General features: G+C 42.7%; 1 long non-coding RNA gene across 1 annotated transcript in view; it reads right to left on the minus strand.

The window, feature by feature from the left end:
- LOC120366631 (uncharacterized) overlaps window positions 1–25,497 on the minus strand; it is a 91,850-nt gene that overhangs the window by 9,464 nt on the left and 56,889 nt on the right. The window contains exon 3 of the long non-coding RNA XR_012515718.1: window positions 5–23,591. This is a non-coding gene — a long non-coding RNA (uncharacterized LOC120366631). The remainder of the gene's footprint in view (window positions 1–4; window positions 23,592–25,497) is intronic.

Below are 25,497 nucleotides of genomic sequence, written 5' to 3' on the forward strand. Positions count from 1 at the left end.
TTACCAGTCAGGAAGCCCAGAGTTGGATCAAGTCGGTCACAACCACTTTGAGTGTCTTCCACGGGTCTGTGGACCCCAAGAAAGCAGTCACTTAGTCAATCTATCACATGTGGCTGAATCACTGGTCAGACACTCCCACCCACCATCCAGCCTCCGTTGAGCAGCAGCCCAGGCAAGAGAGTGGCCAGAAGCTGGACCCAACAAGACCTCTTATAGGGACCCGCCAATTAGCTGCTGACCAATCGCAGCTAGCACCTAGTACCTAAGTCACATGACAGGGCAGTCCCTATGACTGCAGGATTTCTGAATTACTGGGGTTACACAAAGGACACTCATTCAGGAAAAGAGAAAAAAAAAAAAAAGCCATAAGCAGAAACAGAAAACGCCCAGGCTGCGACAGCTACGGCTTTAAAACAGGGAACACCCCAGCCTCACACAGACAGAGAAAGAGCCACAACCAAGCCAGGATGAAAATCAGAAGAATGTCTGGCACTTATTAAAGAATAATCCCAAAGCAGAGGCTGAGTTTACAAACCCGCTTCAGTTATAAATCTACTCCTCCTTTCCCCTTCCTCTGTAGTCTCCCAACAATTTCACATTCTAAACTTTTTTATTTTCAAAAGCTCCAGTAAGCCTCTGCAAAACCGCTGTAGGAAAATGTGTGAGACACATGCGCCTCTCTTCCCATCCCCTCAAAATACCCCTAAAGGAGATGCAAATTTGACACGAACAGATTCCTAAGTGAAATACATTTCTTTTCAAACAGTTAAATAAATTAAGTGAAATTAAACGTTATCAGAACGGATTGGTATGGTAACTACCAAATCATCTCTCTCTCTCTCAATCATTTTAAACTGTCGACATCAAGAATCCTCTTGTTAAGTAAACAAGCCCACTTAGTGAACTAGATACCATTTTATTTTTATTTGAATACCCCCAATTTGTCTCTTAAACACCTTTTATGTCCTAGGGAGAAATTCAGCTGTCAACAGCCCTGCCATTTCTCTGACCTCCAAAAACGGTACTTACAAATATTCCTTGTTTGGATCTGTCGGATTCTTCTCCCCCTCCCCCGACATTTGGAGTCAAAATAGGGGCTCAGCCTCATCCTTCAAACCTAAAGGCCCTATTTTGATCAGGCTGCAACAGCTCCTTCTCCGAGGCGAGCCCAGAACACTGTGCCGCTTGCCATTCCCAATTTATGGAAGGAAGCGTATGTCAAACAAACCAGGTGATGACTCAGACCGCCTCCCCCAGCCACGATCTCCCCAGAATGGGAGGGTAGTGTAAGTGGAGCCCATTTGGATGTGACTCAGTTTTATTAAGACTGGTGGCTGTAGCTGAGCTGACAAGCTCACATTTTTTTTTTTTAATAACTTGTACATTTAGAGATCAGAATGCACATTCTAACTGGTTTCAAGAATTGAATCATGTAAACAGGAGAGATGCAAGGTTATTTTTAAGGTATGGCGACGCTCTGGCTCTATTCCCTAATAGTTTAAATTTCAGAACTGGGCACCGAAATTTTTACAATGGAGGCAACCAAACGTTTGAATTCACCTAAGAGTAGCTAACAGGGTTTCTACGTTTAGGTTTACTTGAGGCCTTTACCATGAGGAACTTGGACTCTTTCCATCTTGAGGATTCAAGTTTAAGTCTCTAAGTCTGGGGCCCGCGTGGCGGGTGCTTCAGGAAGTGGTTGGGAGCAAGACAGCCATGTTGCAGCTTTCACTTTTGCATTGACTGCAATTCACACTCCAAAGCTGAGCTACTCACACAGCACACACGTAATACAATCGCATCACCAAAAAACCTGGACAGTCCTTTAGTCTCGAACTGTCTGAAAGCTACGAAATAAAAACCTGAAAATAACCAGTGAAAACTCCGACACGCCCTAAAAATCTTCCTCTTCAGTAAAAACCTTACTACCACAATGGGAGTGGCATTACATGGAGTAAATTGTTCCCAGGTATTACGTAGACAGGAAGAAAGCAGTAATAAGAAGTGCAATTCCCCACATGAAAAATGAAGGCTTGGGCTGAGCAATCTGACTACAGTTATCTCTTTTCGGCATACTTCCTCTAACCTTGAGCAAATGGAGCAGAGTCAGCAGCTGCTCTGACTAAAGCTTGGCATCTACTGTTGATCAAGCCTTGATGGATCACTAGTGTTATTGTAACATAGGAAATACATCCAACATTGGAAACAAAGAAAAATGTTCAAATACCAAATTCTCAGATTGGTAGGTGAGAACATAGAAAAGGTGTACACACTGAAATCATGTGTAACAGTTAATTCAGGAGGTGATTATTCGCTTTATAAAAAGACTTCCTGCAAGGTTTCACTGGAATAAACACTATATTCAATTTACGTACAGAAGTGATTTTCAGAAATTAAAATCAAACAAAACTATTCAGAGTGCATTTCCAAACCACAATTTTGAATTCTATTTTAACTATGTGTATGTATTTCTCACTTGGTTATTGAAACTTATTCATACTTCAACAGCAATGTGTTAAGCTGTATTGGCTTAAAGACAGTTACCTTGCTAAGATACGGAACATAGAGTCTATTAATTATATGGTTTTCAATGAAATAAACACAGGCTATGAAAATAGAATGTCAATAAAATTGAACACATAAAACTCTGGCATCCAGAAGGACCTGTAACATCCTTTTAGAGTCTAGCTTCTGGAGTCAGACTTACTGGAGTCTGACCTCTGCTTCTGCTGTTCCTAGCTGTGGCACTTGGATTAAAAAATTACTCAATCTTAAGTGCTGACAACAGTGCCTGACAGAGAAATCTGGAGTCATACGCATCTCAGCAATTCCCTAAGTAACACTTCTGAATGAAAAAAATATGATTCCATAACTTTTTTAAAAAAAGAATCACTCGTAACTATTTTACTAATGTTGACAAACATGTAGCGAATCCAGAATTTCCTCCCAAAGTTTCAGCATTTGAAACACTCATCCAGTTTTACATCTGAGATCTGTTGGGGGGTCTTTCCTCGCCAAACTCCCTGGAGCCTCCTAAGGCCAGTGCAGAACCGAGCTGGGACAAGCCAGAGAGGGCATTTAAGAACTCCAGTTCCACTCTGCTCAGATGGGTCAGGATAGCGTCAACAGCCAGGAAAAGAAGGTGAGGGGATCAGAGCTGGGGGCAACACTACAGCTCTGTAGGGGACAGAGCACTGCCCTTGACATTAACAAGGGCCCCTACTCAGAGGCATGAAGAGGTGGGTACAGACCCAGAAAAAAGCATGCCGGAGAGTCACTGTGTATTCGCTCCACAGGGCCATGACATAAAACCCTACCACAATTACCCTAAGAGAAACCCAGAGAGTTGGGTGGGGACCCTCAGCATGCATTCTCTTCTATGCTGTCTTTCATTAAGAAATTTCATTTCTTAAAAGAGCAAACAGCACGCATTTCCATCTGAGAACTATATGAAGCTGTTTCAAGCATCCCACAAACCCCTCAGTAACAAAAGCTAATCGTTTCCAGTCAGCACATAACATACTTGAAGAATAATAAAAAGGACAGCAAGCAGACAGCGTTAAGGTGCAGGCAAGCTTTATAAATACGGAATTCCTCATATACGGTACGCGGCACCAGCTGGGGGTGCGGAATGGGGGTGAGGAGTAGTTGTTCTGCGTTTTGTTGGAGGGCGAGGAACTGCTCCAGCTTGTCTTTACCCAGGCAATGTTTTGGAGACAGATGGTAACATAATGGGGGGAAAGCCAGTCAAATGAAGAGAGGGTGGTCGGGATTACAAATGAGTGACGGGGGAAGGATCCGTTCTGTTCCCCTCCATGTCGCAGGCTGGTTTGACGGTGCACACAGACCTGATTCAACAGTTCAGTTCAAGGCTGGCTTGGAGCTCCCAGCACGGAGCTTCCTGTCCACCGCCGCTCCTGTCCCAAGTAAGTTATAAAATACCAAATGACCCAACTGTGTCAGACTCCCAAAAAACAAAGTTACAAGTCGGGAGAGTCAAACAGCTTGGGTTCTAATATTGTCTGAGGCTATTACCTGTGGGGACTTAAGCGTTCCTTCATTTCTCTAAGGCTTTCACTTCATCTGAAGAATGGGAATAGGAGAAAAAATACAAGCAAGGAACAGAGATTGCTGCCTCAATGATGTCTGCTGCCACCATCAGCTCTGCAAAGGTGAGCTGTCACCTCCGGTACTAATCTTACAATTCCTCAGGAGAGAAACAACAAAGAATCTTGTGGCTGAGTGCAGTGGCTCACGCCTATAATCCCAACACTTTGGGAAACCGAGGCGAGAGGATGGCTTGGAGTTTGAGAACAGCCTGGGCAACATATTGAGATCTCATCTCTACAAAAAAATAAAAATTAAAACTAGCCAGGCATAGTGGTGTGTGCCTGTAGCCTCGGTTGCTCTGGAGGCTGAGATGGGAAGATCACTTGGGCCTAGGAGTTCAAAGCTCCAGTGAGCCGTGGTCATGCCACTGCACGCCAGCCTGGACAACAGAACAAGACACTGTCGCAAAAAAAGAAAAACGAAAACAAACAAACAAAAACCTCAAGCTGCCAAGCCACACGTTCATTTGAAGGCAAACCTATGTTTTGCAACGAACAAAAATCTTTGGATTGCTTCTATATTCACTTTTTGATTCTAGCAAAGTATACTACTTTGAAAACAAGATTCTTTCTTTCTGTATACATTATATGTAAGAGCCACAATTATCAGAGAATTTTTTATCGAAACCTACCTCCACGGCTATGTGTACGCCTCTACAGACATGCGTACAAGCTATATCTAGTCTTATATAAGAGAATCTGAACATTTCTTTATGAGGGCTGGCCTGTGTTTCAAGCTTCTCACGTTATATAAGGAGTCACTTTGCCTGTCTTCCTGCAATGATTTCAGATCTAAGCAGTATACTTCGCTCAGAAAAGTTTTTATTAGTTGTCTTCTTTCCCCACCCATTTTAAAGAACAAACTGACTCAGTTTTTTGATGGCAACACCACGGGGTGGGAGTGATACGGGAGTGGGCAGGGTGGGAGAAAGGGAGGATGAGGAGGAGGAGGAGGTGGTGGGAGCCAAGAGCTGAATCACAGCCATGTGAGTAATCCTAGGCTTTTTTTTTTTTTTTTCTTCCTAAGGGTATGAATCAAATTAAGCTTATTTTGCTGTGGGTGAAGGAAGAGGAATATAATAGCGTGAATCAGAGCAATTAGCAAATATGCACTCACTAAAAATTAATTACAATCACTACTTTTTTCACATGTCTGCCTGAAGATGCCAGAGAGCTTTTGTTACTAATCAATACACTCCTTGACAACAATTCTTCAGAGTTTGAACTCAATTATCACCCTCTTCCCTTTAAAAATTTCCTTTTACACATGAATTTCAGAAACAGGAATCCTTTCGGAGCTTCTGTGAGATAATCTTTGGCCCTTGGAGGTAAGTGTGAAAACAGCATGGATGATGCTGGGTAGAGACCAGGTTATACACTATCTGGCCATGAGCACTGGAAGCAAAATACTGAATTTATAAAAACAATTGCTCAGAAAATGAGTTCGACCTCTCAAGAGCATTCCAATGGGCATGCTGCATGCAACAACATACCCTCAGGGAAAAGTGGGCATTCCTTTCATAATAGTTGGCAGTGAGAATAAAGTTGTCATACAGAACTTTTGAATGGCCTTAGGGTGAAATAAGCAGATCTTTATCAATGTAAGAATTTGCTAAGAGTAATATTAAGAAAAAGATGGATCGAAAACATTTAAAATCTGTTTTTCTGAATTTACATAGTTCTTACTAGGGGTAAAATGGCTAAGGAGGAAGGTTTGAACAAATGAAATACTATTTTAACTGAGCCTATGCATTAGGAAGTCAAGAGGGCATATTTGGAATCTACTGAGATTCTGTTACATTTTTTACTACATATATGAGCTAAAATATATTGTCTGCTCGTTACCTACCCACGATTTTTTCTCTTATTCAATATAGGTATGGGTATTCTTTAGGTAAGCAAATGTTCTTTATGAATTAGTATCCTTATGGAACATTGTACACCAAGGAGCTCAGAGAATAGTCTTTATCATATTGTTTGGTTTTCCAAAGTTCATATCTACGTATACAACACAGTTTTTTGTGCTAGTATCTTTACTGAGGTCTCCAAATAAATTATTTCAAGACCACTCTGAATCAGCCAAGGCTTATACTTCTCTATTTCTATGTGTTCCTCATTTGGAAATTATAATCTGTGATGATGAGCTCTTTAGGGATGTTAATTTGTATGCCCAAGTTTGCATATTTCAAAGTCTGCCTATGGAACATTAACATTTTGGAGACCTTAGTCAAGATACAGTTACATAATCTACAAAGATATCAATATTGGGTTCATATAAAATGGGCCAGATCTGTTTTCAGACCAGGTGACTTGGCTACTTCTACCTTCCAACCTTCAGGTTCTCTACCACCCCACGTAAGCCAAGTTCATGGTATTGCAGTGTTTCACTTTCTAGCTTTCAAGTCAGCATTCTCTCAACTTAGAATCTCTAAGTTCCTATGTAACAGAGATAATACTCCCAAGCCCAATTTTGTCACATCCTGACCTGCATCTACTTCAAGGGGCTGCAAGTTTCCTAAAATTTCCAGTTCATATTTTAGCTCGCTCGCTCTCTCTCGCTCTCTCTCTCTCTCTCTCTCTCTCTGATATTTCAAATAACAATTGCAGGGGAAAATTCTCAGAGTTCCAGCCCTCTGAAGAAAAGAGTCCTTGGGCACTCTGTGCGGGTTTTATCTGCTCCCAAAATGCCAGATGTTTGAGGCTGAAGGTCAGGGGCAAGGGGCAGGGGTTGCCATTCTGATATTTTATGTGGGGAGAATCAGAATTTTCAAAGGCATCATTGATGCTGAGTATAAATGAATTTAAGACTGTTTGTTCCCAGCATACTCACTAATTATGCTGACATGAGCTGGTTCTCATCTAGTGATAAGAGAAAAGGATAAAAAAAAAAAAAACAGCAGCAAAGACAACTTGAAGGCCAGGCATATGAGCAAGGCCAATGATGGAAATGAGACAGAAGTGGAGGACAACGGTGGAGGTGGAGGTCTTGGTTGAGAGGTGATGAAGTTACAGAGTCAGGAGAAGCAGAAAGCAACAGGTTGAGTATTGGACCCAAGAGAGAGGGGTAGCAGGGCCCCTCAAAATGCAGACCATACCCTAGAAGCCCGGTTTCAAGGCACAGAAGACAGTACAGGTGTCCAACAGTGCAAGTGAAAGAACAAGTAATAGAAACAGGAAAAAGAAACAGGCTAAGGAAGGTACTACCCTTGTTTGAAGAATATAACTTTAATAATCAGCTTCCGTTTCCAATCTTGTACCAAATACCTTCTGTCGTTATTTTTTGTATAATGTACCTTCTCTCAGCTCACCCCCTCAGTTACCACCATTAGCCTCTCTTTCGGATGTGGCGAAGCTATCAAAACATTGCAGCCTGTGGAGCCGTATCGAGTAGGAGGGAGGTCAGGAGTGGGTGGCTAAAACCACTGCAAGATTTGAGAATGTAGGTGTATTTAACTGGAAGGAGGAAAGGAAAGCACAGAGGTACTTGTACTTGTCTGTCTTCTGATTTGTGGTAAGAAAACTCCATCATGCGGAAACTGGACTGAGGTCTGAAGCAGAGAAGGACCGTAAGAACTGCGGCAGTGACCTGCCTGGGTCTTTAAGGGGGAAATCACCCTATCCAATGGGTAAGGTTGACCTCACATCCTTTCCAAGTGCGATCCCAGATCTGTAAGTTGATCTATTTCAAGAGGTTTTTTGAAGCACCTAAAATCACTCTAAAATCATTTCTTCAAAAGAAAGCTGTGCTGAAGCAAAACCAAATCAATTAAGAGTTTCTCTGTTGGAGAGTTTCAGGCTACTAACTCTTGAAGACATTTTAACCCGGATGATTGTTTCCTCCAGGTTATGAAAATCAATGGATTAGTCCCTCTATAGCAACTCTGCCTCTGGGCTCACCACCTGTGACCAGAAACACTCTCTCCTCAAGTGAGGTGGCCTAGAGCAGGACAAAATTACCTGCTCTCTCTACTCCTACTCCAACAGGTCATGGGAAAAGAACAAAATGATCTATTAAAAACCGCAGCAGCTGTGCTGTAGTTATAGGAGATGTCACTACGGAGACAAACTAGCTGATGGACACTCAAGACCTCTCTGTACTATTTTTGGAACTTCTTAGGAACCCATAATTATTTCAAAAAAAATTTGAAAAACAAAACCCGCAGCTGTCTGAAAAAATTATCTTCAAACCAATCATGAGAAACAAAAGTCAAAACTCACGACTGCATAATTAGTCCCAATTATGCTCGTTCTGCTCGTCATGCTTCGAGAAAGAAAGCCCTTCAGTAGGGAAACCGAGAAATGATAGCCAGGCCTCTCCCTTCTTGGTTTAACTAATACACAAGAGTAACATTTGTTGTCTTAGAAACTAAGATGTAAACTAACAACCATAAATCACAAAATTAAGATTTATAAGTTAATCATTCTAAGAACTAGAAGGGAGACACACCCTATTTTATCCAAGCTAGAACTCTGTTGTTTGTAAGACACTTTATTATTTTAGGTATCATTAGGAAAGAAACAAACTTTGCCAATTAACTATGACACAATGTCTTAAAGACTGCCTTGGGTGACAGTCAAACTAGTTCCTCACTGCTCTGTTCTGGGGGATTTGGCAATTTCTTCTGCCCTGAGTTGCATTGCTTGCTGTGTGATCAGCAGTTCTTCTGAATGTAACTCTGTAACAAAACATAACAGGACTTCAACTAACTTTCTAGCTGCTGCTGTGAAAGAAAAGGTAAGACTTTCATTGTTTCCCCAACTATGAAATTTGCTCCACTAATATTAAATTTACGTCTGCTTTTCTCATGCCTTTCTGTATGCCCAATAGCATTCTGTTTCATCACCAATAAAGTCTTTCAGTTACTGAGAGCATATTAAATGACAGGTAGTCACTCTTCCATTCTCTGTAGCCTATTTCTGTCCAGTTTGCCTAGGAAATTCACCCGATCCTGGAAAACACGTTTATTGAGTGCTTACCAACTTCCAGGCACCGCACCAGCTTGAGGTGATGCAGCAGTGAACGAGACAAATTCACTGCCCAGTCTAAAGGGGAAGGAAATACAGTCAAATAAATACATAATATGCTCCTGCTGATGAGTGCTCGAGCAGGGTAGAGAAGGCAGGCAAATCCTGGGATATGTGGGTGGGAGTAGGGTTGGGGGCAACTTATTTTGTTTAGAGTGATCAGGAAAAGAAAGCCCCTCTGATCAAGGAGGCATTTAAACAAAGATCTAAAGGAAGAGAAGTAGTAGGTTCCACAAATATCCAGGCAACAAATGAGAGGGCAAGGCAGAGAAGACTTGTAAAAGAGACAGTAAGGAAGCCAGTGTCATCCCAGCAAAATGATCAAGGGAGAAAGAAGAGGGATCTGAGACTGACTGTGGTATTGATGGGAAAGCAGATCACAAAGGATTTTCTAGCCCATTGTCTTTACAAGGGCTACGGTGAGAGAAATGGAAACCCATGTGAGGCTTTTTAATCAGGAGTGATCTAAGAATCTTTTCCAGAGTGATTCCAAAGGCAAGGGTAGAACAGGGCACCCAACTGATTACCTCCAGCTAAAACATGACAGTAGCCTGACCTAGGTGGTAGCAGTGGAGACTGTTAAGTGGTCAGATTCTGGATGTATTTTAAAAGAAGAGCAGACATGATTTGCTGATGTGAAGTAGAAGCTAAAGAGAAGGGTCAATAGCAGCATGAGGATTTTGCAATTTTAAAATGGCACTAGGCTGAGCACGGTGGCTCATGCCTGTAATCCCAGCACTTTGGGAGGCCAAGGCAGGCGGATCATAGGGTCAAGAGATCGAGACCATCCTGGCCAACATGGTGAAACCCCGTCTCTACTAAAAATGACAAAAATTAGCTGGGCATGGTGGCGCAAGCCTGTAGCCCCATCTACTCGGGAGGCTGAGGCAGGAGAATTGTTTGAACCTGGAGGCGGAGGTTGCAGTGAGCCAAGATCACACCACTGAACTCCAGCCTGGAGCCTGGTGACAGGGTGAAACTCTTAAAAAAAAAAAAAAAGGCACTGACATTTACCAAGATGGGGCAGTTTGGGTATGGCAGGGATGAGAAAGTACATAGAAAGAAATGAAAAGAGTTAAGCTTTGGATATGCTAAAAGGTTTGAGATGCCAATCAGATACCCAAGCTGAGAGGTAGAAAAAATGGTTGAAATTGAGCAGAGTTCCAAGATAAAATCATCAGTGTTTAAGTGACATTTAGTGTCAAGGAACTAGATAATTTGGGAGTCAGGACAGGTACAGAAGTTGTGGAAGCCTGAGGCACTTGAATACGAAGAGGCCGAGGCAATGCCAGGAGGATTATCAAAGAAGACTGGCATGGATCACCCTCTGGGTAGGCAATGGACCAAGTGTGGCATCATCAAGGAGCCAAGTGAAGAGAAAAATGATTTCAGGGGAAGAGGGCAGGATTGGTTCAGCCAGATCCTGCCAGTAGGCTGAAGAAGATGAAGACTGGGGACTCAACACTGAATTCGAAATGTGGAGGTCCTGGGCGATACTGACAGGGAGTCATTTGGGGGATGGGGAGGAGAACACCGAGTCAACTGGAGTGAGGACTGCAGAGCATAGAGGAGAGGTATGTGAGGCAGTCAACACAGAACTCTTCAGAGATACGGTATAGTAGCTGGAAGAAGATAGGGGTGGAAGAACAGATGACACCAAGACCACAGGGACAACTGCAGGAATGATGGGATTCAGTGCACTGTCAAGAGATGGGGCTTCGGTGGGGCACTACAGAAAAATAACCCATGAGCACCCATAAAAGTATATCAGTAGGTCCCCATGTACCAACATATGAAAGCTTTCTTCCAGTTGCCTAATTCTATGTCATACGTCTGTTTAAAATCATCTCTTTAGAGACAGGCTGGTTTGTTCTCCGCCATGACACTTTATTGCTGCCTTTGTCACACTGAGATATATAGCAAGCCCATGGGCCGATCCCAATCTCACAACAAAGAAACAGACTGACTTCGTTGTTGTTAATGTCACGCAGAGTGATCTGTGGCTATATATCGAAAATACCTGGCAAACATTAAACTGTGTGTAATAAATGGTGCTTGCTTTTTATTTACAAAGCTAAGAAACACAATGATTTGTAAGCAAGGTGCATCAATAGCAAGTAATACTACAAAGCCACTACAGCAAATTTAATATCTGTACTTTCTGTAACTTAGTCACATTGTTTGAAAACATCCAACTACATGGCTTACGCGGATTCATCAACTGGAATCACGAGACTTAACTTCAGATTGATTTTCTCTCTGGCAGTGAAACCAATCACTCTAGTCAGAGGAAGCCTCTGCCCCGCCTGCCCCAGGTGGTTCCTCTCTGGAACTGGCTAGCTGCACCCACCAGGTAGAATCTATCTGTAGCCACAGACCTGAGGCTGACCTGAGTTCTCAATAATTGACGACATCAGACCCCACCACTGAGTTTCTTAAACTCCAGGCAAAATAGGTGCCTGCAAAGGACATCAACATTTATTCTAAAAATGCTATGTGGGCCAGGCGCTGTGGCTCACGCCTACAATCCCAGCACTTTGGGAGGCTGAAGTGGGTAGATGACAAGGTCAGGAGTTTGAGACCACCCTGGCCAATATGGTGAAACCCCATCTCTACTAAAAATACAAAACTTAGTGGTGGTGGGCGCCTGTAGTCCCAGCTACTCAGGAGGCTGAGGCAGGAGAATGGCTTGAACCCAGGAGGTGGAGGTTGCAGTGAGCCAAGATCGCAACCATTGCACTCCAGCCTGGGCGACAGAGCAACACTTCATCCAAAAAAAAAAAAAAAAAAAAAAAGCTATGTGGCATGTATATTAGCTGTGAAAAGTAGCACCAAAATTCTCGGATCATTATCTGAAAACAAAAAAATCAACGGCTTCCCTAAATCAGTTTACCATAGAGGCAGGATAATAGAACACAGACGGGCCAGGTCTAATCCCAGCTGCACCATTTACAAGCTGTGTATCTTTCTGTCTATAAAATGAGTAACCAACAGTACCTTTTGCATAGAGTTATGGGGTGGGGGTTAAATTAATTGCTATATGCAGTAATTATAATGCGGCATTCATCTCCATCCATCTTGTAATTTAAAACTGACCACGAAAAATGTACCATAAGTAGCCTGAGGACAGTCCAGGGAATTTACAAAACCAGGGGATAAGCATGTTCCATATCCTTGGGGTTTAACTTACACGACAAAATCTAAGGACAAGAAATAATGTAATTGGTAAAAATAATTTTTAAATTGTTTAAGCATGAAAACATTAACTATAGTGAAGATCAGAATCCAAAAAATTCCCACTTGAAGATAAGGCAGAGACTGGAAATAAATTGTCTATTTGCCTCTGGCTCTTTCATGCTCACACCCTCTGAGGCTTAGTGCCCTCTTGTGAAACTGCAGAGGAACACTGGCATAAAACATCGTCTGCTGAGTCACAGAGGACAGTCACAACCAGCAGGGAAATCGTGCTGGGAGAGCTCTCCCATATCGAATTCCCAAAGTGAGATGGAACACACCTAGGAAAGTTTAGTGACTTGCCTAAGATTAAATAAATAGGAAACAGTGGGGTTATAGCCAGTAAATCAGGGTTACCAACTCCCAGCTCAGTCTTCTTTTTACCTTGCCCTGGGATGTGGGGTCTCCAGTGGGAGACACCATGCTTTATGTACAGTTTCTTAACAAGAGAGTCTGGGAATGAGAGGACTGTGGTCTCCACCCTAAACCTCATCAAAGGGCCTAGCCCTCTGTGCATTCCCCCCACGACAGTGGACTCGGAGCTCCCAGGGATGCTCCTCTGGCTAGGCCTGTCACTACCTGTTCCCCCGACCTGTCCTTTAATTTTAGCTCCGGACTTAAGACATAGGCGACACGAACCTAAAGGATGAGCAAGACAGAGAAGATGGCTCCCATTTTCGAAACTACACATTTTAAGAGGAGCAAATACTAGAAGGAGGTGGTCGCAGGGTATGAAACATTTTAATTTGTATCATCTATAAACTCTGGGCTCTGACAATCAGGGAAGAACATATTGAATTTGCTTCTCCAACAAATATTTATTTCCAACCTTATGATTTACAGTGCAGTGGCTGGGCTCTGGGAGAGTAGAAATAAACAGGACTAAGACCCTGGCTCTCCAGAATTCATGATGGAATCGCAGAAACTGGGTATTAAGTTAATGGAAAGATAATAAATATAAGACAACATGCCTTATATTATACACCTTAAGCTTTGCAGTGTTTTTGTCAAAGAAAATTTATGAGAAAGCCCAATATGTAAAACAGATAAAATCAATTGTTTTGGTGGAAGCTAGGAAGAAGGGCCCTTGTAGGCAGCTCTGCTCTCTGCTGCCCACCCCCAGCCTCAACCCCCGACACTGCCCAGCCTTCACAGCCTTCAAGAAGGGGAGGTAGGCTGTGCTTTCAAAGGTAAGCAGCACTCCCATAAGCAGGAAGGAAAGGGTCCCCAGGCAGGAAGGCCTGCCAAGACACAGGTGTGGACGTGGGAATAATGCCGCAGGTGGACGGGCGTGGTGGCTCATGCCTGTAATCCCAGCACTCTGGGAGGCCAACATGGCCAGATCACCTAAAGTCAGGAGTTCAAGACCAGCCTGGTCAACATGGTGAAACCTGGTCTGTACTAAAAACACACAAAGAATCAGCCAGGAGTGGTGGCACGCACCTGTACTCGGGAGGCTGAGGCAGGAAAATCGCTTGAACCCAGAACACAGAGGCCACAGTGAGCAGAGATCGCACAACTGCACTCCAGCCTGGATGAAAGAGGGAGACTCCATCTCAAACACACACACACACACACACACACACACACACACACACACACACACACCTGTCAAGAACAGAAGTTCATGGGCGGGATAGTCAGAAAAGGCTGGTGCCATGTCTTCCCCTTTCTGAAATTCTAATCCTGAGGAGTACAAAGCAACTAAGCAGCTAGAAAGCTGTGCAGCAGTGGCCTGAGAAGGGCCCAATGAAGGGCACAGCTCTGGGGCATCACCCACTCACAGGGAGAGCAGCAGGGAGCCACACTCCCCATCCCAACTCAGCTTCTGTCCCAGCACTCATCCAAGGCTCCCGAGCCCACAGGATGATCCCTGTTAAAAGCAGCATGTGAAGACAAACGAATCCCTTGGAACCAAGATTCCCCAAAGGACAAAAATAACACAATGAAAGACAGAAGCCACGGAAGGTTGTAGAACATGTGCCTCTATTGACCACAGCAGACATTTCTTAGCAACCCCTTCCCCCGCCACTTCCCTGTCTTTGCCAGGTGAGGATGCAGGTCCAGGGGGCCAAATCAACCAGTTTTTCAAGAGAAGAAGAAGAAAAAAAAAAACCAATACGGCAGTGTTTACAATTGTGTGGACCATAGAGAACGTGTCTACAGGTCAGAGTGCAGTTCCTATATTAGAAGAGGGGTCTGAGTTTATCTTGCCTACTGCACTGGCCCCAGCATCTTGTTCAAGGTTTAACAAACGTAGGTGCTCAATACCTATCTGTTAAATCAGCATATGAGAATCAAATAATAGATGAAGCAGCAAATTGTAAGCCAATGTCTTTCCTCCCTCCTCCATTGAAGAAATACTACAGCTTCAGAGAGTTAGACGGAGTGGCAGGTTATAAGTAATGGGAAATCGACAAATAAGTTACTCACCAAGTCACTATTAACAGTGTTAATTATACTAACAGGGTTAGTGTAATTGCCCTCCACATCACATTTCTTCAAGCTCTGCAGTTATGCTGGTATGTTTACCTCAATCTCCATCTAATTCTTTTTATCCTCTTTTCCCTTCTCACATTTTCTAAAGACCTCACTTGGGAATTACCAGGGAAAAACCATCAAAGTCACAAAGTCAATGGGGAGAGGGGGTACATACTTCCATATCAGGATGGCAAGGGGCGCTACATCTATCTCCACCTTCAGAAAGGTGATAAGACCTGAACTCTGAGCCTCTGCCCTTCAGAATCTTGGTCCTTATCAGAGAACTGAGAGAGATGCCTTCCTACTCCGGAGGTTGCTAGGACCATCTTCGGTGCTCTCACATCAAAGCGTATTCTTGAGGTTTTTGAGATATATCCCAAGTCTCTGCTCTCAGCAGCTCCAGCTGGAGTTTACAGAAAATGTGAAGTTGTAGAAGTCAATAGTTCAAGGTGAATCCTGTACATCAGAATGAAAACAAATCTCAAAAGGTAATGCAGAGATGGCACCAGGCACCCAACCACTGAAGACAGATACTTCATCAGATGTTCAGAGTAAAAATAGGATTTGTGCTTTGTCTATTTCTGCTGCCTTTAAAAAATGTATTTGTAATCCTAGCACTTTGGAAAGCCGAAGTGGGCCGATCAATTAAGGTCAGGAGTTTGAGACCAGCCTGGCCAATAAGGTAAAATCCGATTTTCCACTAAAAACACAAAAATTAGCCAGGCGTGGTGGTACGCCCCTGTAGTCCCAGCTACTTGGGAGGCTGAGGTGGGAGGATCGCTCGAGCCTGGAAGGTGGAAGCTGCAGTGAGCCAAAATCATACCACTGCACTTGTAATCAATTTCAAAAGTTATCCCCATTGTGCTAATCTTGTTTCATCTGGCCCCTCCACATTGTTTTTTCTCCCTCCTAAATGTCTCACTCAAGAGTCACCCTGTTAAGAGGCACACATATAAGATTGTAACTCAGGTCAGGTCAAAAAAAATTGTGTGCAAAAAGGTACATATATTACACAGTTTACAATATTGTACTGGACACTTAAAATGGGTAAGATGATCAGTTTTATAGCAAGTATTTTTTTAAAACCACAATGAGAAAAATTGTACAAAGTCCTTTGGAGAGATTAAAATTCTGGGGGAAAAAAAAGACCCTGAGTGAAAGGTACTTACCACTCTTTTCAGTACCTTCTCTGACCTCAAGAAGTTAAAAATGATCAATAGGAAAATACTCAAGCAACTGAAAATGTAAATATTTTCAGGCCAACAGTTGGGGTTTTTTGTTTGTTTGTTTTGGTTGGTTTGTTTTTTGAGACGGAGTCTCGTTCTGTTACCAGGCTGGAGTGCGGTGGCCTGATCTCAGCTCACTGGAACCTCCAACTCCCTGATTCAAGCTACTCTCCTGCCTCAGCCTCCCCAGTAGCTGGGATTACAGGCATCTGCCACTGCACCCAGCTAATTTTTGTATTTTTTTTTTAGTAGAGACAGGGTTTCACCATGTTGGCCAGGATGGTCTCAGTACCTGTAATCTCACCTCGTGATCCACCCACCTCCACCTCCCAAAGTGCTGGGATTACAGACGTGAGCCACCAAGCTAGGCCCAATTGGGGGTTTTAAACATTATCTTAAATGGTTAGGTTGTTTTATATTTTTATGTAGAATTTAAATTGTTAGTAGATGAAAGGCTAATTTTAATGAACCACAACAGCAAAAATCTGTACATCTACAACTCCACTTTTTTTTTTTTTTTGGAGACAGAGTCTTGCTCTGTCGCCAGGCTGCAGTGCAGTGGCGCAATCTCAGCTCACTGCAACCTCCACCTCCCGGGTACAAGCAATTCTCCTGCCTCAGCCTCCAGGATAGCTGGGACTACAGTTGCACAGCACGACGTCAAACTAATTTTTTATATTTTTAATAGAGACAGGGTTTCACCATGTTGGCCAGGATGGTCTCGATCTCTTGCCTCGTGATCCACCTGCCTTGGCCTCCCAAAGTGTTGGGATTACAGGCCTGAGCCACCGTGTCCAGCCTGCAACTCCACATTTGCAAGAAAGGTATGGGGGGAGATCTGTCTTTTTAAATACTGAACTTTAGTATTTATAACTGAAAAAGACATTATCAATTCATGATGTTTTATACCTTCACATACTTTCTTTTTTGGTAGAGATGATGGTGGCATCCTTTTAAAATATAATTTTAAGGCCGGGCGCGGTGGCTCAAGCCTGTAATCCCAGCACTTTGGGAGGCCGAGGCGGGTGGATCACGAGGTCAAGAGATCGAGACCATCCTGGTCAACATGGTGAAATCCCGTCTCTACTAAAAATACAAAAATTAGCTGGGCATGGTGGCGCGTGCCTGTAATCCCAGCTACTCGGGAGGCTGAGGCAAGAGAATTGCCTGAACCCAGGAGGCGGAGGTTGCGGTGAGCCGAGATCACGCCATTGCACTCCAGCCTGGATAACAAGAGTGAAACTCCGTCTAAAAATATATATATATAATTTTAAGAGGGCAGTGATTTTTCAGGTAACTAAAGCACCTGTCGCAATTAAAACTGAGAAGCTGACACGTAGGCTTGTCTTAGGACTATGATAAAATGTTTCATTTTATAAAAATCAGCAGCCAAGACTGTGCTATTTGCTGTTCCCTCTACCTGCCCCTCCAGTTCTGGCTAAATCCCTTCCGTTCTCTTCTTTCAAATGTCTTAAGGTCCCTAACACAGCCCACTCTTTGTTAATGCTCCCACATCATAGCTTCATCTGCTTCATTCACTTACCACAGTGACCTTCTACTGAGATTTCCTCCATCTAGAAGCTAAGCTCCATCCCAGGGCCAGGTCCTTGCCTCACCCTCTCTACTTCACCCCACTGTCTAATGCGATGTGGTGCTTTCTAGCCAGGTGCTTAAAAGGAGTTCTGGCATGCTGAATGAATCACTGTTGGTTTGTTTTACATTCTTCCCTACTGTGCCATTCTTCACAAACCTTCCCTTTCTCTAACTTTCCAGGTTTCTTCTCTCGTACCAGCTCTATCCTATCTCTTCATTTTAGTGCCCTGACATTTGGAGATAAGTCACCAGAAATGCCTAAAAAGGATGTGTAGCCCCAGATACCATGGTTCTGTTACTTTTGCAAGGTTGGGATGGCGGATGGGACTACAGCCAACTGCTAAGCCTTGCACAACTCACACTCGAGTCTTGAAGCACAATCTAAACATTTAAAAATAGACCTCTAAGTGTTTTATTATCAAGAACCCCATATAATGCCACTGGATGCCAACAAGGCAGTATTCTTACGGAGCGTAATATTCTGTCTTTGCCACCCCACTATCTTTATATGCCTAGTAAGAATGTAAATAATGTGAATATACTGTAGCACTCCTTACTGTGTTGATGCTATCTAAAGCTCATTAATAGCAATTTAATAGCAGCATCGCCGGGCGCGGTGGCTCAAGCCTGTAATCCCAGCACGTTGGGAGGCCGAGGCGGGTGGATCACGAGGTTGAGAGATCGAGACCATCCTGGTCAACATGGTGAAACCCCGTCTCTACTAAAAATACAAAAAATTAGCTGGGCATGGTGGCGCGTGTCTGTAATCCCAGCTACTCAGGAGGCTGAGGCAGAATTGCCTGAACCCGGGAGGCGGAGGTTGCCGTGAGCCGAGATCGCGCCATTGCACTCCAGCCTGGGTAACAAGAGCAAAACTCTGTCTCCAAAAAAAAAAAAAAAAAAAAAAGAAAGAAAGAAAAAAAATAGCAGCCTCTACAGAACTTGGACAAAGTATACTTCATGCAGAATGGCCCCCAGCTAATTATTACCTCCATGAAAGAAAGCTTAACTGAAAATAGAAGGGACCAAAATGACACTATGAGAAATTTCAGGTTCGAGAAAAAGAAGTATATCCTAAAAGTGAAAACCTAAAAAACAATGGTATCTCGACCTTGGACCCGGCACAATGGCTCCCCCAAAGACCGGTGGGGAGAAGTCGGGCCGTTCTGCCATCAACGAGGTGGTGACCCGAGAATACACCATCAACATTCACAACCGCATCCATGGAGTGGGCTTCAAAGAAGGGTGCCCCTCGGGCACTCAAAGAGATTCGGAAATCTGCCCTGACGGAGATGGAAACCCCAGATATGCGCATTGATACCAGACTCAACGAAGCTGTCTGGGCCAAAGGAATAAGCAATGTCCCACACCGAATCTGTGTGTAGTTGTCCAAAAAACACAGTGAGGATGAAGATTCACCAAATAAGCTCTATACTTTGGTTACCTAGGTACCTGTTACCACTTTCAAAAATCTAAGACAGCCAATGTGGATGAGAACTAATTGCTGATCGTCAAATACATCAAATAAAGTTATAAAATTGCAAAAAAAAAAAAAAAAAAAAAACCACGAATCTCTGAAACCACATGTAAAACCTTTTTCTTAGTAAGCAATAGTTTCTACTCTTTGAGATGTCTAGAGTATTTAGACACACCTATTTGCAGGAATGAGTGAATACATGTCAATGCAGTGGGGAGGTCTTTTTGGTTTTCTTTTCTTTTCAGTGTTAATTTTAAGTCATTTGTTGCACAATGTCAGCACTGCGGCCATATGGGGTCAGAACACTTGGTTGGTGGGGCGGTTTTGCGGGGACGGGGATCCTGTGCATCATGGGGTATTTAGGCTCCATTACTGGCCTCCACTCACTACATGCCAGTAGCATCTCCTCAGTCCCCAACCAAAACCCGAAACACTATGCAAACATTGTCAAATGCCCTCAAAGGGACTAAGCCACCTCCAGTTGAGAACCACTGCTTTAAGTCCCCAGACACGCCAATCTGTGCACCTTTTCCTTATCATCCTCCACCCAACAGAAGCCAAACTCACCAACCTATGAATTGTCTTTCATACCAATAAATTTACTTCGACAAACAGTTATGAAACTTAAAAGAAACCATAAGCAGAATGGGTAACCTGCTTCCAGGAGAGCACATAAGAGGTACTCAAATGTTGGTTCCCACTTTCTCTTTCTGTTAGGAATTCGTAACTTCTGAAGCAAATACCTGTCCCTTCTAGGCACCTGATTTCAAAGGTATGTACATATATTTTGAATACGACCATTATATTCAAAATAATATGACTAAAGATTACGATTCTAAGGCCGGGCGCGGTGGCTCACGCCTGTAATCCCAGCACTTTGGGAGGCCGAGGTGGGTGGATCACGAGGTCAAGAGATCGAGACCATCCTGGTCAACATGGTGAAACCCCGTCTCTACTAAAAATACAAAAAATCAGCTGGGCATGGTGGCGCATGCCTGTAATCCCAGCTACTCGGGAGGCTGAGGCGGGAGAATTGCCTGAACCCAGGAGGCAGAGGTTGCGGTGAGCCAACATCGTGCCATTGCACTCCAGCCTGGTAACAAGAGTGAAACTCTGTCTCAAAAAAAAAAAAAAAAAAAGATTACGATTCTATTTTTTCTCCAAAAGAGGAATGCAATTTTTAATTTTTAGGAAGAGCACCTGAACTAAATAAATAAGTAGCACATTAAAGGAAATACTTTTACACTTTGATGAATTCTTGCCAGGCATGGTCTTAAAAAAACACAGCACCTTCAACAACGATGTCTAATAATAACACCTCATATACCACACAGTACTTATGGCCTCCCACCCAAGTTTCTATGGTAATTCTTGAACTCAAATGGTTTGATTTCCAACTACCTAGTAATCTGAAGAAAATCCCTGTCTTCATTCCTTCAAGTATTTTTTTTTTACATAATTTGTTGTGGGGAGTGACATTAGGACCCTACAGCTTATAATAATAAATTTTCTTTCAATTTAATTAAGAAATTTGGCTCAGAACCTTCTCTCAAGTTTTAATGGACTAAGGATAAGAATTCTAGACTGATATTTTCTAAGACTGTTTCCCACTGTTATAATCAGGAAATACTAGATATTGTTCAAGTAGAGGCAGAGTGTAAGCATGCCACATAGTTGAAAAATCATCAGCAAAATATTAATCACAGCTGAAACCTGACATACACTCTCTCATGTTCCTTAGGTACAATACATTCCAGTGATTAAAAATACATTCCATTTCCTCTAAGTGCAAATTCAATCTGTCAAACTGGATGACAGCACTGTAAAGCTGCTGAAATTCTGAAACCTAACCTGCTCAACATCCTCAACAGCCCTTCTCCAAAGAAAAGTGAAGAAAAATTTATTTTTTTGAGCTGCACGAGAATGATTTCAAAATAATCCTCTAATAAACTGCTTAATGTGAACGGCATTTCAAATTCCCAGTCTCATTTTAAATCTCCACCTTTGTTGTAAATGGTACCCAAATAAAATTTTCCTTGTGCTCCTAAGAATACTACAGGGTTTTAAGATCTACTGCAGGATTCCGCTAGCAGACACTGGCATACACCCTTGAAAACTGTGGGTTGTATCTTTAAAAGGTGTCAAAGGAAAAGCAGATGAAATGCTGTAATCTCCACCCGCTGTCACTTAAGACTTACTGCCCACACACTCCACAGGCCCAGCCAGCATCCTGCATCCACCCTTTTTTTTTTTTTTCCTTCAAGCCCAATGTATTAGACCATGGAAACTCAGGATATGTGGCCACAACAGCCCCTGCTCTGGATCCAGCTGGCCCACCACGTGGCGTGGCCGTGACCTTAGTCACACTTCCCCCTGACATCCTGTGAGTGGGCTCAAGCTGGAGCCAGACCTTCCCACCGTGCTGCCAGCCCTGCTCCTGGAAATGACAAAACCCCGCTCCCTAAAACATTCCATTCTCCACTTACACCAACAGAGCTTCCTGCTCCCCACCCCTCCTGAACAACAGGTCTTTGAATATCATTCACCACCCTGGTAACACCTTTAACCATTTAGCCATTAGCTATTAAGGGACATAGGCACAACTTCCCTTCGGATTTTCATAGAAGCCTGTTCTCCTGATTTTCACACTTTTAAAACGATTATCACAAGAATCACTTCTACAGGAATTATAAGCATATGCAACATTCAAAATCAAAAACATGGCACTGCAAATCTGCACAACAAAGGTCTTCTTTGGAGAAGTATCTCAATTTAGTGGAGAGGGTGTCTGCTGGATTCAGATTTCCGTAAGCAGCATCTTCACGGTCCTCTTCTAAGCTGGACTAAAAGGATTTCAGAAATTGTTGACTTCTTATGTATTAACTCTTATCTTTGAAAAGGAACTATCATTTTAATAAAAAGGTGAATGAGAAAAAAATACTCCCAACTTAGTTTTAGCTGTAGAGTCAAGAAGCAAGTTTTTGTTTCATCTGATGGTAAAGGTAATGCTTTTAATTGGCAGCATTAACCCCACCTTATTCCTAAAAGGTGTCTGTGGATCCTAAGGGTGCTTTTCCAAGCAAAGAGGTAAAGCTGGGTAGAGCGGCGCTAAGGGGGCTGTTAAGACACCCATTGTTTAGACTCATACAATTCTCCATATTCAAAATCAAACAGAGGTTCCAGTTCCTCATACGCTGGATAGAGTCAGCACACGCCACCCTGTGTTTCCCAGGGTCCACAACTCTGAACCTCAGAGACAGCGCTTGGAGCAGCTATACGAGGACTCTGAAAAGTAAGCAGCAGCAGGCACATTAAGAAGGAAGACCAGAACATGAAAGACCACATAACTGACAGTTCCGTTCCTTCTTCCATTTTCATCAGTGTGCCCAAGCCTGGTCTCAACACACTGTCGGCAGACCCTGGGTGCTGACAGAATAGAGTGGGAAATCCCGTTTTTTTCCTTTTCTCTGTTCTCTCAGGCCACAGTCCCCAAGCAACCCTGCAGAGGCTACAGCAGCCAGCAGCAAGGGGAGCCTGCAAAGTCAGGAACTCTGAGGTAGGAAAACCTTCCTCCGGATTCAGCAGAGACATGGTTCCAAGGAAGTGGGGCCAAATCCCACTGTTTTCCGTGTTTCTGTCCTCCAGGGGCTTGGCCCTGGGGACATGGGCACAGTTATGAAAGTACATGGCAAAGTAGAGTAACTAAAGTCCAAGATTCCTAGTTAAATGACCCAGAAGAGAAGCCTAATAGAACTGGAAAGAACTAGAGAGAGCACAAAGGGAGAGAAAAAGACACAAAGAAGAACTGTTGGAAACTGTAGAGCTCGAGAAAGCGACCCCGTAACGCTGCTTATCAATGTGCAGGCTCACTCCTCCGATCGACACTTGTGGACCTCATCCTAACAGCCTATCAATGACTTTTGAGAACTGAAGCACCTCGCTCCTAGATTGGCCACTGTGGGACACACACACGATACATTCAAATGGCTCAGCAAATGCTCACAGGACCACAGCTCACAGATGGTGGGCTGAAACTTGTTCTTCCGAATCCACCCATCATCAACTACCTACTAAAACAGAAACACTGATCTTCTTCATAGGATTTAGACAAGATCCAGGGTTTCATTAACATAATATTCAAAATTACTCAGCATGGAAAAATGCAATCAACAGGCGCCAAGGCTAACATGACAGACATTTGGACTATGTGACAAAAACTTTAAATCAGTTATTACAAAAAAATGCTCCAGCAACCAATTCTAAGCCATCTTGAAACCTATGGAAGAGGCAGTCTGGGCAAAGAAATAAAAGATATATGAAGAACGGTTGTAAACTGTAGAACTGAACAATAAAATAGCCAAAATAAAACACTCACCGGGGTGGGCTCAATGGCATCATGGATATGAGTCAGCAAACTTGAAGATGAATATATAGAAATAAGCCAATCTGAACAAGAAAGAGAAAAAAAGATTTAAAATAAAAAACAAACAGGGCCTCAGGGCACAGTAAGAGAAGGTCTGCCATTTGTGTCATAGAAGTCCCAGAAAAAGAGAAAGAAAGCCATGCTGTACCGGAAAAATATTTCACAAAATAATGGCTGCAAACTTCATAAATTTCACAAGACACATATATGTACAAATTCAAAAGGCGGAGTGAACCTCATCTACGATTAACCCCCAAAACCGTGCTATAAACCAGAGATGAAACCAACATTCCTGAAAGCAGGGAGAGAAAAATGCCCTAGTACCTGTTGGGCACAAAAAGTCAAATGGTTATAGATTTGTCACTAGAAACCATAGAGGAAGAAAGAAGTGGCACACTATTTTTAAAGCACTCAAGGAAAAGAAACATAATATGGCATTCTATACCCAGCAAACGTATCCTTCAATAAAGGTGAAATACAGATAATGTAATAAAAGACAGGAGGACAAAGGAGCCTACATGGTGCTAAGGTTTCTACAGTCCACTTAAAGTGATAACATGCCCATTCGAAGTGATTCTCAGTTGACTGTGAATGATTCTATAGTTGATTATGCAACTTGTAATCCCTAAGGCAGGCACTAAAAAAATAAAACACTATGAAATATTCAAATAGCTCAAAAAAACACAGAATAGGAAAAACAGAGGAACAAAAAGAGGGAATAAACAGAAGGCATAAATCCAAACATATCAAGTGTTACATTAAACTGAAATGGTCTAAATACAAGTATTAAAGGCAGAGACTGTGAGAATGAATAAATAAATATGAAGCAACTACATGCTGTGTGACCAAAACTCACCTGAAATATAATTATAGGCAGGTAGGTTAAGAGCAGAAGGATGAGAAAAGTGTAACATGCAAGCTGCTGAAAACAAAGCTAGAGTGTCCACATTTAGACAATGCACATTCGAAGAAAGTCAAATGCCAGGGAGGAAGAAGGGCATCACATAATAATAAAAGTATCACTTTGCCAAGAGGACATGACAATACTACCCAACAAATGACCTTCAAAATACACAAAGCAAAAACTGACAGAATACAAAAGAGAAGTAAATCTACAGGTAATTGCAGATTTAAACACTCTTCTCTCAGTAATATATTTCAAAAAAAAACAGAAAACAGCACCAATCAATTAAATTTAAGGTTTATAAAAAATACTCTAATCCAGGGGTCCCCAACCCCCAGACCACGGACCAGTACCTGAACGGGTCACACAGCAATTTTCTGTAGGCAGCTTAGCAGGCGAGTCAGCATACAACCTGAGCTCTGCCTTTTATCAAAGCAGCAGAATCATTAGATTCTCATAGGAGTCCAAACCCTATTGTGAATTGAGAACAAGAGGAATCTAGGTTTTGCACTCCTTATGAGAATCTACTGCTTGATGATCTGAGGTAGAACAATATCATCTGGAAGCCATCCCCCCCCCACCCACTCATCCCTCCCACCCCCACGCCAATCTATGGAAAAATTGTCTTCCATGAAACAGTCCCTGGTGCCAAAATGGTACACTCACCAGGACAGACCATACTCTGAAGAATAAACCTTTAATAAATTGAGAAGAATTGAAATAATACACAGTATGTCATCTGGTCGTGATAAAATTAAACTAGCAATCAACAACAGAAAGAAAAGGAAGATTTCCAAATACATGGAAATTATACAACACACTTCTAAATAATCTCTCAGTCAAAGGGAAAGTCTCAAGTGAAAAAAAATTGAACAAAATGGAAAAATAATATATCAAAATGTGTGTGATACAGCTAAAATAGTGCTTATAGAAAAATTTGCAACATCAAATGTTTATATTAGAAACCAAGGAAGGTCTCTAATCAGTAATCTAAGCCTCCACCTAAATAAGTTAGAAAACGAAGA

Source organism: Saimiri boliviensis, chromosome X (assembly GCF_048565385.1).
Source record: "Saimiri boliviensis isolate mSaiBol1 chromosome X, mSaiBol1.pri, whole genome shotgun sequence".
Lineage (NCBI taxonomy): Eukaryota > Metazoa > Chordata > Mammalia > Primates > Cebidae > Saimiri > Saimiri boliviensis.